The sequence below is a fragment of the Megascapheus bottae genome, chromosome 13, assembly GCF_031878675.1.
Source record: "Megascapheus bottae isolate mThoBot1 chromosome 13, mThoBot2.hap1, whole genome shotgun sequence".
Lineage (NCBI taxonomy): Eukaryota > Metazoa > Chordata > Mammalia > Rodentia > Geomyidae > Megascapheus > Megascapheus bottae.
This window is the reverse complement of record NC_143521.1, coordinates 53,564,871-53,581,600: the sequence shown is the minus strand read 5'-3', so window position 1 is coordinate 53,581,600 and position 16,730 is coordinate 53,564,871. Positions and strand designations below refer to the sequence as shown.

Genomic DNA, 16,730 nt, shown 5'->3' with positions numbered 1-16,730 from the left:
AGTAGATTCCATGTGAGGCGCACAGCTCATCCCCCACCTTGCTTTCAAGTGTCTGTCTGGCTTTTGGAACTGAGAGAAAAATACATTCCTGTTGCTGTAGGCAACCAAACCTTGTGATCCTGTATTATGACAGCCCCATGTCCCCGGGTGGGAGCAGAGGGAGCTAGATTATCCCAGGAAAATATTGACTCTGCTCACGAATATTCCCTCGATTCACCAGCAGGTAGATGTGACCTGGACATCTGTATTTACTCATTGCAAGAAGTAAAACCCTCCTCAAACTTCATTAACAAAGAGGGACATTCATGGGTCTATTTCACTGAAAAGTTCAAAGGGTCACTAGCTTCAGGCATGGCTGGATCCAGGTGTTCAAATGTTAACAGCAAATAGTTGTTTCCATTCTCGAGCAGCCACTGTTCCTCTTGTGTTCTCTTCCTAGTGAATGGGGACTGAATGGCTGGAAAATACAGACTGGCTACATTCAGGCTTCATTCAGAAATGTGGTGAAGCTACTGAGTAAGTATTTTCATTTGTGTCTGCTGCTGTAACAAAATGCCTGAGACTTATTCATCAAGATGGGAGGAAATTTATTCCTCCTGGTTTGAAAGCTTGAAGTTCAAGGTCAAGGTGGCATTCAATTTTGGCATCCTTCTGCTATGTCTTCTGGAGACAATGCATGATGTCATCTCACATGGTAGAAGGAGAAAGAGAGAGAAAGAGAGAGAGAGAGAGAGAGAGAGAGAGAGAGAGAGAGAGAGAGAGAGAGAGAGAGAGAGAGAGAAAGAGGGAGGGAGGGAGGGAGGAAGGAAGGAAGGAAGGAAGGAAGGAAGGAAGGAAGGAAGGAAGGAAGGAAGGAAACAAACCAAGACAATTTCCTCCAGCTCACTGCTAAGATGCACTCAGGTTCTCAGTTATCTGTCTCCATAAGGCCTGCCTCTCACTACTACCACAAGGGAGATTGAATTTTGGAAGAGATATAGTCAAAGTAGAGGGCTAGGAAGGACCAGTCTCTGAAAAGAAGACCCTGTGACATTTCCCACCATCCCCTTGGTTCCGATGCTTCTCAGCCACAGCAGGTCACAGCCTTGACCCTAATCTCCAGCCCCCATCGATGCTTACATCATCACCAACATACCCACAGACCGACCACAGCCAGGTCCCACTCAGACCTTTTGGTACCACACTTTTTTGATGACAACACCCTTTTCAGGCTTCAGATACCACTTCTGGCCCCATTTGTGTAGGCTCAGTTTTGCTGTCACATAAGGTCATCTCATTGGTCAAGCCATGTGGCAGTCGCCTCCCCTCAATGCTCACTGGCCTTTTTCCCAGAGCTGGAAGTCCTGTTGAGACTTTGCACAGACAAACTGTCTGGCATCTTATAAAACTACTCCCTATCCTTGCTCTCTTCTGCTTACCGGAGGGCACAGCAATGAGACCCTCTTCTCATTCAGGATTTGCTGCTGTTGTGATTTGAACGTGTCCCTTCAATTTAGTGTGTTGGAAGTTTATTCTCTCCTATGACAGGTTGGGACAGTGAGAAAAACTGTGGGACTGGAGTAGGTGTTAGGTCACCAGGGCTCCATTCTCGTGTATGGGCTGCTGGAGAAACCAGACCTGTCTTGCTTTCTGTTATGCTCCATTGCTCTTCTGCCATGTCAAAACACCGCACAAAAGCTCTTTCTGGAAGTAGGTATCTTGGTTTAATGATTCCTGGCCTCCAGAACAGTGAGAAATAACTTGCTTTACTTTATAAATGACCAAGTCTGGGGAAGTCTGTTATAGCATCATAAAACAATTTAATTAATTAACTCAATTACTTGAATAAAGCCATCTAGTAGTATGGATCTCAGACTCTGCCTCCAAAATAGCAAGTGCTACATAGGGAGAGGCTTAAGAGTGCTTCTACCCAGATTTCCCAAGTCTATGAACAAAGGTAGAGTTACATTCTGGACAACATGTCTACCAACAAACATGTAGAAATAAATGCCTGTGATGATTCTGCTCACTGAAAGACTCCAGTCACAGAGTCATTGAGAAGCAGAAGAGGCAACCTTTGTGGAGAATCTGCTTTGTTATGTGAGTTTCTACCATGGGTTGGAACAAAGGTAGACAAGTTCATTTTCATCTGACCAGTAAACCTGGCAAGAATCCAAGCCTCACTAACTGTCTCTCAGTGTGTCCAGCATGGCCCCAGCCAGGGATGGTTTCAATCATTCTCTGGATTGCTAAGACTTTGGGGATTGAAATAGGATTTTATTTTAAGCCATTGATGAGAATGTCCCTCACTTCAAAATGCCGAGTGGTGACTGGTTTTATTTTTATAGCCACCATTTCCTGTGAAGAAATTAAACAAATAAACAGATGCCACCCCCTCTTTTTTTTTTTTTTTTTTTTTTTTTTTGGCTTTGGTCCTCCAACAATTCAGGGCTCTCTACACCATCTGCTGGTTTTGTAAAGGTAATTAACAAATGTGCACTAGTCCCTGACAAGGAGGTTAGTTTATAAGGACAATCACTCCAGGAAAACAGAGGGGAACAAAGTAAGACGTGGCAGAAGGCGGGGGGGAGGGGGAAGGGGGGGCGCGTGCTGGCTGTGTCTCAATCTCCACCCCACTCCCCAGTGCACTGGATTCCATTCCTTCTGGAATGCTCAACAGGAAAAAATTGCAGGTGTTCAAATAGTTTTCACTTTCCAGATCTTATTTTCCAATACTAATCATCGTGTGTGTGTGTGTGTGTGTGTGTGTGTGTGTGTGTGTGTGTGTGTGTTGGTGGGTCATGGGGATTGAACACTGGGCCTGGGGCACTGTCCCTGAGCTCTTCAGCTCAGGGTACCTCTCTAAGCCACAGCAATACTTCCCATTTTCTAGTTATTAATTGATAATAGGAGTTTCAGGTTCTTCAGTGCTCAGGTTAGCTGTGAACCCAGATCCTCAGATCTCAGCCTCCTGAATAGCTAGGACTACAGGTGTGAGCCACCATGTCTGCCCAGCTCTAATCGTGACTTTTGAGTTTAAGTTGAAGAAAAGATTTGGTTTTGATTTTTAGGAGGGCAAAGATGGGGAGAACACAGAAAGAGAGGGGGAAAAGGTGAACAAATGCAATGGTGCCATTCAGTATACACTCTATAATTTGTGGTCAAGAACAGGAGGGGGAAACAGGGAAAATGAAGGAAGGGTGACCTTGGGCAAAACAAATGTCCTCCTTACCTGATTTATGAAATGGCAATGCCTCAGTGCAACACCCCAATAATAATAACAAAATTGTAATCTTTAAATGAAGATAAAGGAAGAAGAGGAAGAGGAGGAGGAGAAGGAGGAGAAAGAAGAAAAACTCATTGAGCAGAGCTCCAGGGCTGTGTGGAGAACTGAGTTTTGGTCTGAGACAGACTAGTTCTGTCATTCATGGTCTGACCTTGAGCTTCATTCATCCATGATGAATTTCATTCTCTCCTCCCACATTGGAAACAAGAGTAACATTAAACCTTAGGGGCTGTTGCAACAATAAATGAAATAATGAGTTTAAGTGACAGATCACAGACAGTTTTGGCTTTGTGTCAAATCTATCAGAAGACTTAGCTGTTGTTGCCAGTATTGTCTTTAGCAGGCGAGCATCTAGGACCAGTGCCTATTCCACTTTCTGAATCATGAAGTGACAGAAATAAATGAGCAAACAGGAGAGTACATATTAACATTTTTTAAAAAAAGATCTTCATATGTGACTAGAGGAGAAGTCCAGTTACAACTTAGGCATAATCAGAACACATAAATACTACCAAAGTAAGTACTCTTTTGCAAATTAATTAGGGTTTGAAATAAATGTCAGTGCAATGCATTGTGTGTGTGTGTGTGTGTGTGTGTGTGTGTGTGTGTGTGTGTGTGTGTGTGTGTACCAGCTCTAGTGCTTGAACTCAGGGCCTGGGTACTGTCCTTTTACTTTTTTGCTCAAAGCTGGTACCCTACTACATGAGCCACAGGTCTACTTCTGACTTTTTGCTGGTTAATTGGAAATAAGAGTTTCACAGAATTTTTTGCGCAGGCAGGCTTCAAACATCAACCCTCATGTCTCAGCCCCCTGAGTAGCTAGGATTACAAGCAAGGTGCCTGTCAAAGAATGCAAAATCTCAAAGTGAAAAGCTTCTGAACATGTTCCAAGGAGATCAAAACCTAAGTTGTTTTCCTGACAATGAAGGCATTCTTGCTTTGCAGTTTTAGGATAGTACTTCAGCAATCTCACAGAGGCTCTCAGAAGGCTGAATAACCACAATACCTTCTCTGTTCACTTTGCCACAGACTGGCAGAGACAGGGCTCACAGAACCTGTTTCTTGTGACCTGGAAAGAAACGTCTGAATCCTTCTATTTCCTGAGAATCCTGAGACCGCTCAAGGAAATGTCAGGGGGGTGGTGTTTATTTTCTATTGGCAGCAGAAGATGTCTCTGGTCAATGGAATGATAGCATCAGCAGTCCACATTCCCTTCACTGATGGTTGGAACTTGATATTTCTAAAAATAATGCATCTCAGTAACTATCATATTCATCCACCCTTACCACCAGTACTAGGTCTCTTAAAATGTCAGTGTGTTGAAGGGCATCAGCCTGAAGCCTTGCTCTTCGGAAGGTGTTCGAGCAGAGACGTATTATGAACCAAGGATAAGGTTAGCGAGCAGAAGAAAGGTTTCAAGATGGGAGCTATTCCACATAATCACTGTATGGTCTTCAACATGGTTCTCTGATTGCTTCCAAAGTGCAGGATTCTTTTCAAGATAAAGAAAATACCAAGTTTAAGGACGGGAGCTGGTACCGGCATGGAGATGCACTAGGGCAGGAAAGGACCCAAGACAGAACCTGCATTGCTTATAATCATTTTCAGTCATATTTGGAATTTCTCTGTGAGTTAGAGAGGTTTAAGTAGAGGACTGTCTCTCTATGGTTTCTGCACACCCAGTGCCTACTTTGATGTTCTGCACTTTTCCCTAATGAACCCTAATTGATGGGCTTCATTGGTCTACTTTGGAGTGGGAGTGAGAGGAAGAAAGGTGATCAGAAAGGAAAGCAAAGCTTGGAGAGTGCCTGTGGGCAGCCCGCAAACACTGCTCCCTCTGCTTATCATGACAGTTTGTACTGTCCAGCTTCCCCAAAGGGACCAGGTTCTGGGAGGCGACGGGAGGTGATGGGAGGGCAAGGACCATACTGGGAGGCCTGTTCAAATCCATACAGCCTCTGGGAATGACTTGTTCATTAGCCAGGTGGGTCTCTGTCTCTGTCTGTCTCCTCTCTCTCTCTCTCTCTCTCTCTCTCTCTCTCTCTCTCTCTCTCTCTCTCTCTCTCTCTCTCTCGCTCTCTCTCCCTCCCTCCCTCCTTCCCTCCCTCCCTCCCAATCTCCCTCCCTCCCTCTCTCTCTCTCTCTCTCTCTCTCTCTCTCTCTCTCTCTCTCTCTCTCTCTCTCTCTCTCTCTCTCTCTCTCTCTCTCTCTCTCATCTGTGACAGTATTTTCCTGGATAGCATTTGTCTTCTACTAGAATTTTTTAGTTTCAGATTATCCAGACTCTGAAGTTGGAGTTGAAAATCCTTATTAACACCAGCTGTAACACACAGGACACAGAACAAAGAATGTGTGGTTTCACAACCCTCTTGGGAGACTGTGGCCAGTTCTCACCCCTTTTTTGCTTATCCCTAACCTCTGCTGAGCTCTTACAGCTCTTAACTACCAATGAAGGCCATCCGTGTAGGATCTGGGACACTCACATTTGATTCACATTTGTCCCCTTTTCATCCATTCTCTTTCCCATTCTGATCCCAAGTTGCGGTCCAGTACTTATGAGAGAAAGTTCAAGTTTGGTCTCCTGAGATTGGATAACTTTTCCCCTGTCCCCATGACTCTTCCTTTCAATCACTGTCTGTGTGTCTGCTTTTACAAACATCTGCTCTTCTAGTCCTGAGTCTTTGCCTTTGCTGGCTGCCCCAGTGTCAGGTGAATTACCCTGCTGGAAATGGAATGCCTATACTTCTCATTCTAAAGTGACAGGCTTACGAAACATCATAAACTTTTTTATGTGCTCAGCTCATCAAGTTTTTATGCAAGTTTGACTATGCGTCCACAGTATTTATAGAGGATTAACAAAAAAAACAAGCCAAGGACTATCCTGTGGAGCTCAGAGCTGGTTGAGAGGGATGGGTGAGGACAAGTGACAACTGGCTTGCTCTCTGCCAGCCGAGGCTGTCAATAAGCCTGAGAATCTGGGTAAGGGGACAACAGCTGCCTGGAGGAAGTGGTCAAGATATTTGAAGATTCTGGGGCTAGTGGAAATGTGCTTGCCTAGCATGCACGAAGCCCTAAGTTAGATTCCTCAGTAACATAAGCACAAAAAAATGCCCAGAGTGGTGCTGTGGCTCAAGTAATAGAGTGCTTGAGCCCAAGGACTGGCCTTAAGCCCTGAGTTCAAGCCCCAGAACTGGCAAAAAAAAAAAAAAAAAAAAGATATTTTCAGATTGTCCTTTGCCTTTCAACAAATTCTTTCCTTTTTCCACCCCCATCCTTTACGGGGAAGGAGCCCTGGATAAAACAAAGTTAAAGCTGCAGACAGGATTCTGTGAACTCAGCAGCATGGAAACCTCCTAGCAGCAAATCCAGGCCAATTGTGCATGGAACCATAGGTACGTAAGGGGAAAACGAAAGATGTCATTCTCCACCTGGACTTCCAGTGAGGAAGAACAAACCAGACTTTCTACCTGACCATAGTAGATGGTATCAGAGACAGCAGTAGCCTTGGTGCTATACAATAGTCCTGTTTTTGCTACTCTTTTTGATTGGCTCACAGTAGGCGCTTTAATAGCAGCTCAGCATCACTGGCTGCTCCCTAAATATTTTTCTGAGTAATGCTACATGGATCACAGCCACGCACCGAGCCAGGCCTCTCCTCTAATGCCCTTAACATTTCCTCTCCCTGTTAGCAAAGCTTCATGGTAAACTCCCACCAATGCCCCTTCCACACAGAATCTTTTATTCCCACCCAAGGGTCATTACTGCAGTGCGAGCCATCTGATATCTCTTCTCTACCACTTTCAAATTTGAAATGTGCAAGGCTGGTCTATTTTTTCCCCATGAGATTTAAGGTTCAGCATGTTATGCTTTCATGGCAGGGAAGTTTCCCGAGCTTGGGAACATGATACATCCCTTCTCGAGGTGGGCCAGTAGACCATGAGTCAGGGAAGCCCAGTTACCTACTAACAAGGAGACTTGGATGAGTGCCATTTTTTCCAAGTCCAGACTCTATCTCTGCACACCAAATCGATGCACCTATCTTGAGAAATGGGGCCCAGCAGTGACACCAGTGGCCTGAGGTTGGTGAGCACAACTCCATCTGGGGATCTGTTTACTTGGGGAAAAGGATTTTGTGTGGCAGTTGGATAAACAAAGCTAATATGAAGCTGACAGGCTCTTCTACTTACAGAACAAAGGCTCTCTTCAGCTGCACCCTTCTCCCCAAGTCCCCGAGTATGCCTTCTCCTCCCTTTTCCTCCCAGTCTCGCTGGGAATAGGAGGTCTTTGTGCTGAGCATGCAACACGTTCAGATTAAAGGTGGTATCGATTCATCTGAGGTCACCAGAAACAAGGTGCTCCATCTCTGCCTGTGTTCTGTTCCCCTGTCCTTGACTGTAGCCCTTCCTGTCTTCCCTTGCACCTGCTTGCAGGTGTGCTAGCTGTGAGGGTAGCCTGGATGAGTCTGTCCTCCCTGGTCCACTTGACACCCCCCCCCTTCTCTTTTATGTCTATGAGAGGACATGGGTGCAAGCCTCCACTCTTCCAGGAAGCCTCTGCTGATTCCTGAAAGCAGAGATGATGATTTCTTCTTCATGCTCCATTGGAACCTAGTAAATATGATGGTGGTGGTGGTGGTAGTGGTGTGTGTGTATGTACATGTGTGCTCATGCATGCCAGTAGTAGGGTTTGAAACCAAGACTTAATGTTTTCCACTCAAGGCTTTTACTTTACCATTCAGGCCACATTTCAAATTTCTGGCTTTTTGCTCATTCATTAGAGATAAGGTTCTTATGGATTGTACTGCCTGCTTTGGCTTTGAACTGCATGCAATCTTCAGACCTCAGCTTCCTGAATATCTAGGATTATAGGTGTGAGATACATGTGCCTGGCTGATAATGGGATATAGACAAATATATGAATAAATTCATATGCATGAAATACATACAAATAGGTGATAAATAATAGACAGACAGGTATATAGATATACACAGATGAAATCCCATTGACTTCTGTATCACTATCCCTATTGTATTTCCAAGCTTCCAGAATAGTCTTGGGGAGTTTAAGTAATCTGTCCAAGATGATTTAGCATCCAAATTTAGACGAAGACTTGAAAACTGTGGTCCCCTGTATCTATCTCTACAACACCTTCCCATATGATAATGCCTGTGACACTGAGTCATTTACCTAAGTGTCTCCTCTTCTATCAGGCCCGGCTTCTGCAGTGGCAATCTGAGGCACATCTGTTGAATGGAATTGATTTGAAGAGGGCTGGCAATTAGAAGGCATCAGCAATGCTCTCAGAGGATGGGACAAGTTGCTTCAGAATAAGAGATGAATTAGGTACGCAGGAGCCAATTAGCAGAGGATGCTACAGCCTATGATAAGGAGCTTTAATTTGATAGGAGACAATTGGGAGCCATTCGTCGTGGAGCTGGAGAAAGACAGTGACAAGCCCCTAATGACACTCAAGGGCCTTTGAAACCTTTAATTGCTGCCTGCAATTTTGCTATTTCCGGAGTAGATGTGACTTAGGAAGATGAGCTGGAGATCCATCGGCCCTCAGGCTGCACTGTCTGTCCTCAGCAAGGTCGCAGTGGGAGTGCAGAGTCACCCAGAAACATGGCAGAGGAGGTCAGGTCTCTCTCTCTAGTGGCCTGAAGCCCAGATTGAGGCCCTTCTCCCCCACCCCATGCTTTATGGGGCTCTGGGGCTATGAGCAGCCCCTCACCCCGTCCCTACTGCTCCTTATTCAAAGAGAGCTTGCACCATTTTACTTCCACAGAGGCAGGATGCTTTGCCTTCTGATGTGGAAGGAATAGAACAAGGCTGGGAAAGTCTGTGGAGAGAGAGGCTGTGGTGGGGACATGTTGTGTTGTGGGTTTTTTTTATCTCTTGTTTTTCTAAAGCTTAGGATTCCTGAACTTCTTTCTCTTGGTCCTCCAGCACAGGCAGCCCAGGAACTTGGCCTGGCCAGTGAGCACTAACAATAGAACCCATTCCAGATGCTCTGGACAATGGCCTTTTCAAGCTACAGAATGCGCCTCAGTATTGGATTGTCCCTATGTGATGCGCTTTTCAAAACAAATTATTTCTTTATTTATTCTTCTCACCACATAACTCATTGTACAGGATGAGGGCTTCCATTGTGACATTTCTGTACATTCCTAGAATGTGCTTTGACCATATTTTCACTGCTGAATATGCTGGGGGATGTTTTAGTTGCCTCATCGTCATCTTAAGAGAGGACCAGAAAGCATCAGAACATCTGAACAAAAAAAAAAAAAAAGAAAAGAAAAGAAAGAAAAAAAAAGAAAAGAAAGCTAGCTAACGTGTAAGTAAACGAAGAGATTGGAGCGCTGTGGTGGGTGCCAGGTGCATTACTTACTCTTGATTGCATGTTGGTTTATGACTGCGGTCACTGGTGTGTTGTGTGTTGGCCCCAAAGCATCTGTGCTGAAGGCTATCCGTGGTATTTCGTTAAGCAAGATGAATATTGGCCAGATGGTGACTTGGTAAGGACATAATTCACATCGCATTTTCCTGCCCCAGCACAGGTTTTTGTGAAGGAATCTTGAATGCCATGCTCAACAAAACAGAACAAGAAAACGCAAAAGGCCGACTCAGAGGTTCAACCAGAAGCTGAAGATGAATGGTCTCGGAGGTAAAGCTGACAGGAGCCCAAATGGTTCTCAGATCCCAGGCTACCAACTACAAAAGATGCCTGATCTCTCTGCCACTGCAGAGAACTGACATAACTGACGTAACTGACATCACCCACTGCATCTCCAGTTCACTCGCGGGGGGGGGGGGGGGGGGAAGGGCAGGCTCTGAGCCCCAAATGACAAACTGCAGGAAACTGGGTCACTTCCCTTTCTTTCTTCTTCTTTTTTTTTTTCCAAATTAATTTTGTGTAGTGCAGCTTCATGAGCACCTGCTTGCTCAGTAATTTGATGGTGACAGTGACCAACTGAAGAATGTAGTCTGGCCTTACGCAGCTGCGGCCATTTCTCCTGGGTGGGAAGCAAAGTGGGGGAGGAGGAGGAAATCTCTCCTTGGAAACCTTGACAAAACTGCCCTGACGAGCTCCAGTATCACTGGGTTTTGAGCTGGCAGGCAAATTGGCCTCGTTCCCTGTTGCTTTAGCAAAGTCCTTATTCCCCGAGAGGAATGTGAGTCTGACCCACACAGTGTGTAAAGAAGAAAAAAGAAAAGTGGGTGTTGCACACTTGCCAGTGACATTTTACATGTTTAGAATTTGTGAAATTTCTCAGACCTACACACGGAAGGCCTCAACCACAACGTAAGGATAAAGAGACTGAAGGTCACTCTGCTTCCAAACAAGGTCACCATGAACCAGTTCCGAAGCAACGATAACCAGGGTTAAGTAAGAGGAGGAGATTATGTCCACATCCTCACAATCTCTGACCAAGGATCCATCTCAGCAGCGTGATTCCGCTATGTGGTGTGGTTGGTTGCTATTGTTGATTTTGAAGGAATAAATGTTAGCAGCTGTACCAATAGAAACCATTTCTTCTCCACCCAGTGCTGTGAGAGTCCTTGCTGTCACCTGTGGTATCCCTAGAGCATGGTCTCCAGAGAGACTGCCCACTCTTCCCCTACCACTGTGTGGCCTCTTACCCGATACCCAACCGTGCTGAGAAGCAGCATCTTCATGGGTTGAACAGAAACATGGAGAGAAGCTAAGTTCCTCGTTCTCGGGTTGGTAAGGACTGAATGGAAAGTCTGTCAGGAAGCTGGGTACCTGCCAGATATGTGCAGAGGTCAGCAGTTACTATTACCCAGCATGCAAAACAGGGAAAGGAAATGAGGCCACAGAATCCCCATGAAATGGCACATCTTCCTTTCTGTCTTTCTCTTTCTTTTGTTCTTTCTTTTTCTTTTTTTTTTCTTTCCCCATTTCCTCCCTCCCTCCTTCCTTCCTTCCACTCGAGGCCTAGGTGCTATCCCTGAGTGTTTATTTCTCATGGCTAATGCTCTGCTGCTTGAGCCCCACCTCCACCTCAGGCTTTTTTATTTATTTATTTTGGTAATTACAGGCGGGCAATAAGAATCTCATAGAATTTCCTGCCCAGGCTAGCTTTGAACTCGAATCCTCAGATCTCAGCCTCTTTTGGAGCAGGCTTATGGGCATGAGCCCCCCGTGCTGGGCCAGAAGCATCATTCTTCTGCAGTCAAAGTAAGATGGGGAGCTGTGTACTCCTTGCTCCTGCTGCCCACTGTAGACTGGTTGGTGTAGATTCATGGTAAATCGCCCGAAGACTACAGTCTCTCCTCTACTGGCATGCTTTGGCAGGCTAAGCTTTGGCAAACAGCCCACCAAATCCATAAAGCAACCTCGACTGTTTTATTGGAGGCTTTTTGACACTCCCCCACCACCGCAAATAAAATGGTAGCACCCCCTTCCCTCAAATCAGGCCTGTATCATCGGGCCCTTAGAGCCCCCTTCCCTAACTGGGTGCTCACAGCAGCCAGGGGGGTCTGCAGGTGATACAGCAGAAAGTAGCCTGCTACTCAGTCTGCCCACCCTCACCCACAGGCCAGCTGTAGCCAGAAAAGGAAGGCTCTGAAAGACACACAGAAAAGGACACTGCTCGGCTCCCCTGGTGCAATGTGTCCTTTGTCTGCTAAGACTTCAGACAGGGGCCGCCCATGTTGACATTTCTGCTGGCAGAGCAGGCTGGACCTGGCCTGGAGTGGTAGAACTGCAGTGCTGGCCAGGCCCTAGTCCCTACCCTAAGTTTGTTGTGAACATTAATGTAGGGAATCTCTGATATACAACTTACCTGCTGTTATTCCTACATTTGACGATGCAACAAAGCATAACACAGAGAGGGCAAACAGCTTGGCTCGGGTAATCCATCAGTGAGTTGCGAAGCTAGGAGCCTTAACACAGAGACCTCTATGAAGGTGGACAAACGTCCAGGTCTCTCTGGATGACTTTGTGCTTTGCTCTTGCTCTCTGTTCTGCTGGAGACCTCAGAGCAGAAAGCCAGCATTCCAATGGACTGCTTTCTTTGGTCCAACTGGACTCTTTCACTAGCCAGTAACAGGTCTCCTTTGTCCTTCCCACTACCTGCTGTCCCTGCCTTCTGAATTATTTCTCCTCCGAACAGGCTCTCTCACCTCAACCATCCTGCCTCACATTTGATACTCCAGCAGCAAATATGACCTGAAAGGACCCATATCTTTGGTCACAGCTCACTTGTCTTGCTTCATGTTGTCCGAATTACCCAGAACTCCTTTCTTCCCTAGATTTCCTCAACTGTGCCAAGAGTCACCTCCGATATCCCTTCCTCCTGCCTTGGGCTGGATGGAGTTGGTAGTGAAAGTCCACAGATGCCAGCATATATTTCTCATGCGGTAGTAGAGGGCAAAGACCTTGTCAAATCCTTGGATCTCCTAGACCAGGTACCACTCCTGGGATCAAAAAGTTACTGGACAGAGGCTTGTTATAAAGCACACATTGATGCTAACCCCATCTGTTTGGTCAACACAGCCAAAGACTATTGCAGGCTACCTGCATCTATTGACAAGCATACTTTCTAAAGACATCCAGTTCCGCCTCCGCAAGTTGAAAAGGGATTAGGGGGAGAACTATAGAGGGAATTTCGGTGACTCAAGTGTGAGTGGAAGTGAGACATGTCATTTCTGATGGGGAGCTCAATCACAGAGGGAACGCCCTCAGGGTAATGACTCCATCAGCCTAAGTCCCTGAGCAACCGTGAGGAATGGACATTAACCATCAACGCCTAACAGGAGCAAGAAGTCAAGTCCCCAAGTGATGGTTAAACATAATTTATTGTGTACATGCGTGTGTGTGTGTGTGCGTGTACGTGTGTGTGTGTGTGTGTGTGTGTGTGTGTGTGTGTGTGAAAGACAGACAGACAGTGCTAGTCTAGGGGCTTGAGCTCAAGGCCTTAGTGTGTTCCTGGTTTGCTCCAGGTTAGCGCTGTACCATTTGAGCCACAATGCTACTTCAGACTTTTTGGTGTTTAATTGGAGATAAGGGTGTCACAGATGGTCCTGAAGGGCTGGCTTTGAACTGCGATCCTCAGAACTTAGTTTTCTGAGTAGCTAGGATTACAGACATGGTCCACTTGCACCCACTAAGTGACTGGAATCTATGATTACCTGCAGAAATGTTACTTCAAGCATTTGCTAAAAGTAGTTTTTCCGGTAGAAGGTTGGCTGTAACATCTAACACTAATTCCAACTCATCAAGTCTAGTGAATGATTTAGCAAAAGAGATGGGTGTGTACATTTTGTGCATTTCTGTTCAGTCTATTTCCTTACCAGACCACATTCAATGCTTTTGTTTCTTTGACTTCTCACCCCACACCTAGGCACCTACGCAAGATATTTGACTCAGAGAATATCCTTCTACCTAAGGTTATGGAGCACAAAAGGTATGACAGAATTCTGATCCTGAGTTTCCTGAACTGTCATCTAGGAATCTTGCTCTAGGACTAAACCTTTCGGTCACTCTGAGTTTAAAATTTTATAATACATAAAATGAAATGTCAGCCAATATAAGGGAAAATATTACATTCTAAATCATTGATAAAAAAAGGCTTTAGGAGTCTTAAAAGCTATGTGCATGTGGCCATACAGAATGAGGCTAAGCAAATGAACTCTAGGATATGGAAACAAGAAGTTTATCTTGGTGGTTGTTGTTTTTAATGTATTATGTGAAGTTATAGTCCTTGTTCTTCCAGGGACGGTCAGCTTCTCAACTTCTCTGCTGGGAACTGGTAGAGTCCTTATTGCTTCTTCAGTTTTCCACAGATTTTTGTTTCACCCAAAATGTTGCCCACAGATATCCCCTTGGTAGTAAGTAACCTTTAACCTTCTCTCGTATGTGGATAGTCCAGTTTTCCTACAAGGACACTATCATTTGGGGAGGCACATCATGCCTGATGAACTTTTGTAGATTACCATCTCTTTCTGAATCTTACATCACATATTCATCAAAGCCAAAGCCAAAGATTCTGTCATTGTTTCTAAGGAATCTGGTCTCAGCCTATAAACTTAGTAGATCTCAAATCAACCATCACCAAGTACCTTTAGTTCTTCAGATACTTTGAATAAAAATATTTTTGCTGTGTAAGAGCATGTACCTCAAAGTTAGCATCCAAAATTCAGTAGGCGAAGATGAATACATTTTATTTTATCTCTAGTATCTATATTATGGGGGAAATAATGATTCTGTGTGTGTGTGTGTGTGTGTGTGTGTGTGTGTGTGTGTGTGTTTCCTTCTTTCAATTTGCTGCTTAAACAAGTGGGACTGTGGTTAGATTAGGAGTTGTTAGAATATCCACCTTGGAGTCCCTAAAAATCTAGAGATCTTTTCAGAAATGGCTCTAGGGTAAAAGCAAAGGAGAGAGAACGCTACAGGATCCCCTGTCTTGCAGGTCCTCTGCCCTTCTTGGGAAATACTCCTCTTCTCATAGCTCTGTTTCATAGGCTCCTGTTTTTACCTACAGCTTCATTACTGCAGGATATTCTCCATGAACTTAAAATTTTGAAAATTATCAAAATTTATATTATTCCCAAAGCACCAGCCACCCTTCCATATTTTGATTTGCTGAGGAGGAAATGGTAGTGGCTAGCACGCTTTGGGTTCTTACTATGCAGTGCCGAGACCATGTCATGTGTCCTGAAATGAGTTGTGGATTCTCTGATGATTGCAATATAGGTAACTATATGAGTTGAAGTCAGTGTATCCTAATGATCACATTACCTTTGTGTGCCGTCCTGGGAGAAAAGTTAAGATCTGGATCATCCTCCAGTCTTGCCATCTTCCACCACCTCCCCCCTGCACACACGCTTTTTTTTCCTGCTTTGTAAATAAACGATCCAACAGCAAAGCATAGTGTGGAGACTTTTGCAGAGTTTGATGAAGATGCTTCAGACACCTTTCCTCTCATCTGAGAGCTTAGCCAGGGATCTCTTCCATGCCCATCATTTGTGGGTCCTCAGACTGTTTAGAGTCTGTCACATATTGGGTTTATAGGATTGAACCACACTGACCATTAAAGGCTTTGGCATTCCTGAAAACACCATTGGCCTCTCCGACATAGTGCAACACACCTCAAAACCAGTCTTCAAGAGATCCCCAAAGAATCTTCTCTAAGATAGACCACAATTTAAGAGCAACACAAGGCAAGTATCGCCAGCCAGCAACTGTTTTATCTACAACTGCACAAATCGAATAATTTACCGATATCAAGAGACACCATAGTATTGTATTTTGAAAAAGTGAAATCACTAGCAATTTCTAACAGAGGAATTAACTCAGATATCTTTTGAGAGTAGTTCCAAGACAAGCAAGATTTATTCACAGCCAGACCATTTGCTTTTGAACTTTAATCAGGAACTGAATTTTACAATAACATCTGTAAATTCTGGTGCTGCCAAGATGTCTGCAGGAAGATGGTCAAATAGCCTAATCATGCTCATCAAAGCCTTTCCCCTCTGCTGAAAAAGGTTATAGCTGTGTGCTAGGCCCTGATCAGAACCCAGATTAGAACTAAGCAGAATCTGCTCCTCTGTGAGGCCAGTTTTCCAGGAGCCATGACATTATTTCACTCAGGAATTGTGAACTTCATTTTGAAACTCGATATTGTCATGGAAATTATAGCTCTACTTTATTCCAATTATTTTTTTTAAACTGAGGCAGAGGCAACTGAATGAAGAGAGAAATTAGGCCTTTAATAAAAGATGAAAACACACATAATAGAGCATTTCAGAGGATGAATACAGTAAATTATAAAGCTGCTAAAAGGAAGACATGGCCTTTTCCTCTTGTTCTTTCCTTTTGCTTACCTCCTCTTGCTCATCCTTCAAAAGCCATCCTTTTTCCCCATTCACAAATGGCCCCAGCTTCCTACCTTTGTTAGGGCACCTCCTGATGTGGCAGTGGTGTGATAATAAGTCTCCCAGGCGGGGTCCTTGAGGATAGATAATAACTTATTATGGGCTGGTGTTTCACCTCTCTTCTGAAGCTTTCAATGGCTTTAAAATAAGGCTCTACCAGCAATGTATAGCAGATGTTATTAAACTTCTATTTTTATGGCTAAAAACTAGAGGAAGTAATAACCTAGTGGAAGAGCCAGGGCTTCTATTTTATCTATTTTCAAAGCCAAGCTTTAAAAAAAAAAAAGGAGAAATGTTTCCAGTAGCTTCCTAAGAAATGGAAGGAAGGAAGAAAGAAAGGACGGAAGAAAGCAAGGAAAATTGGGAGGGAGAGAGGACAGTAGGAAAGAAGGAAAGGATGAAAGAAAAGAGAGAAAAACAGAAGCTGCAGAAAGAAAGCTACACTAGGTCATTTAATATAGTATATATTGAACAAATGTAGGCCTTCCCCTACCATGTCTGGAGTTTGCAAAAAATGATAGAAAAATAGATGTGGCTCCATCTTCTGGCAGACTGGAGTAATGAC

At 44.5% G+C, this 16,730-nt stretch overlaps 1 long non-coding RNA gene across 1 annotated transcript; it reads left to right on the top strand.

Annotated features, from left to right (window-relative positions):
• The first annotated feature begins 9,481 nt into the window (after positions 1–9,481).
• Positions 9,482–10,752, top strand: LOC150055961 (uncharacterized). Its single transcript, XR_016537485.1, has 3 exons — positions 9,482–9,599; positions 9,818–9,929; positions 10,188–10,752. It is a non-coding gene; the product is annotated as an uncharacterized LOC150055961 (long non-coding RNA).
• The last annotated feature ends 5,978 nt before the right edge of the window (positions 10,753–16,730 follow it).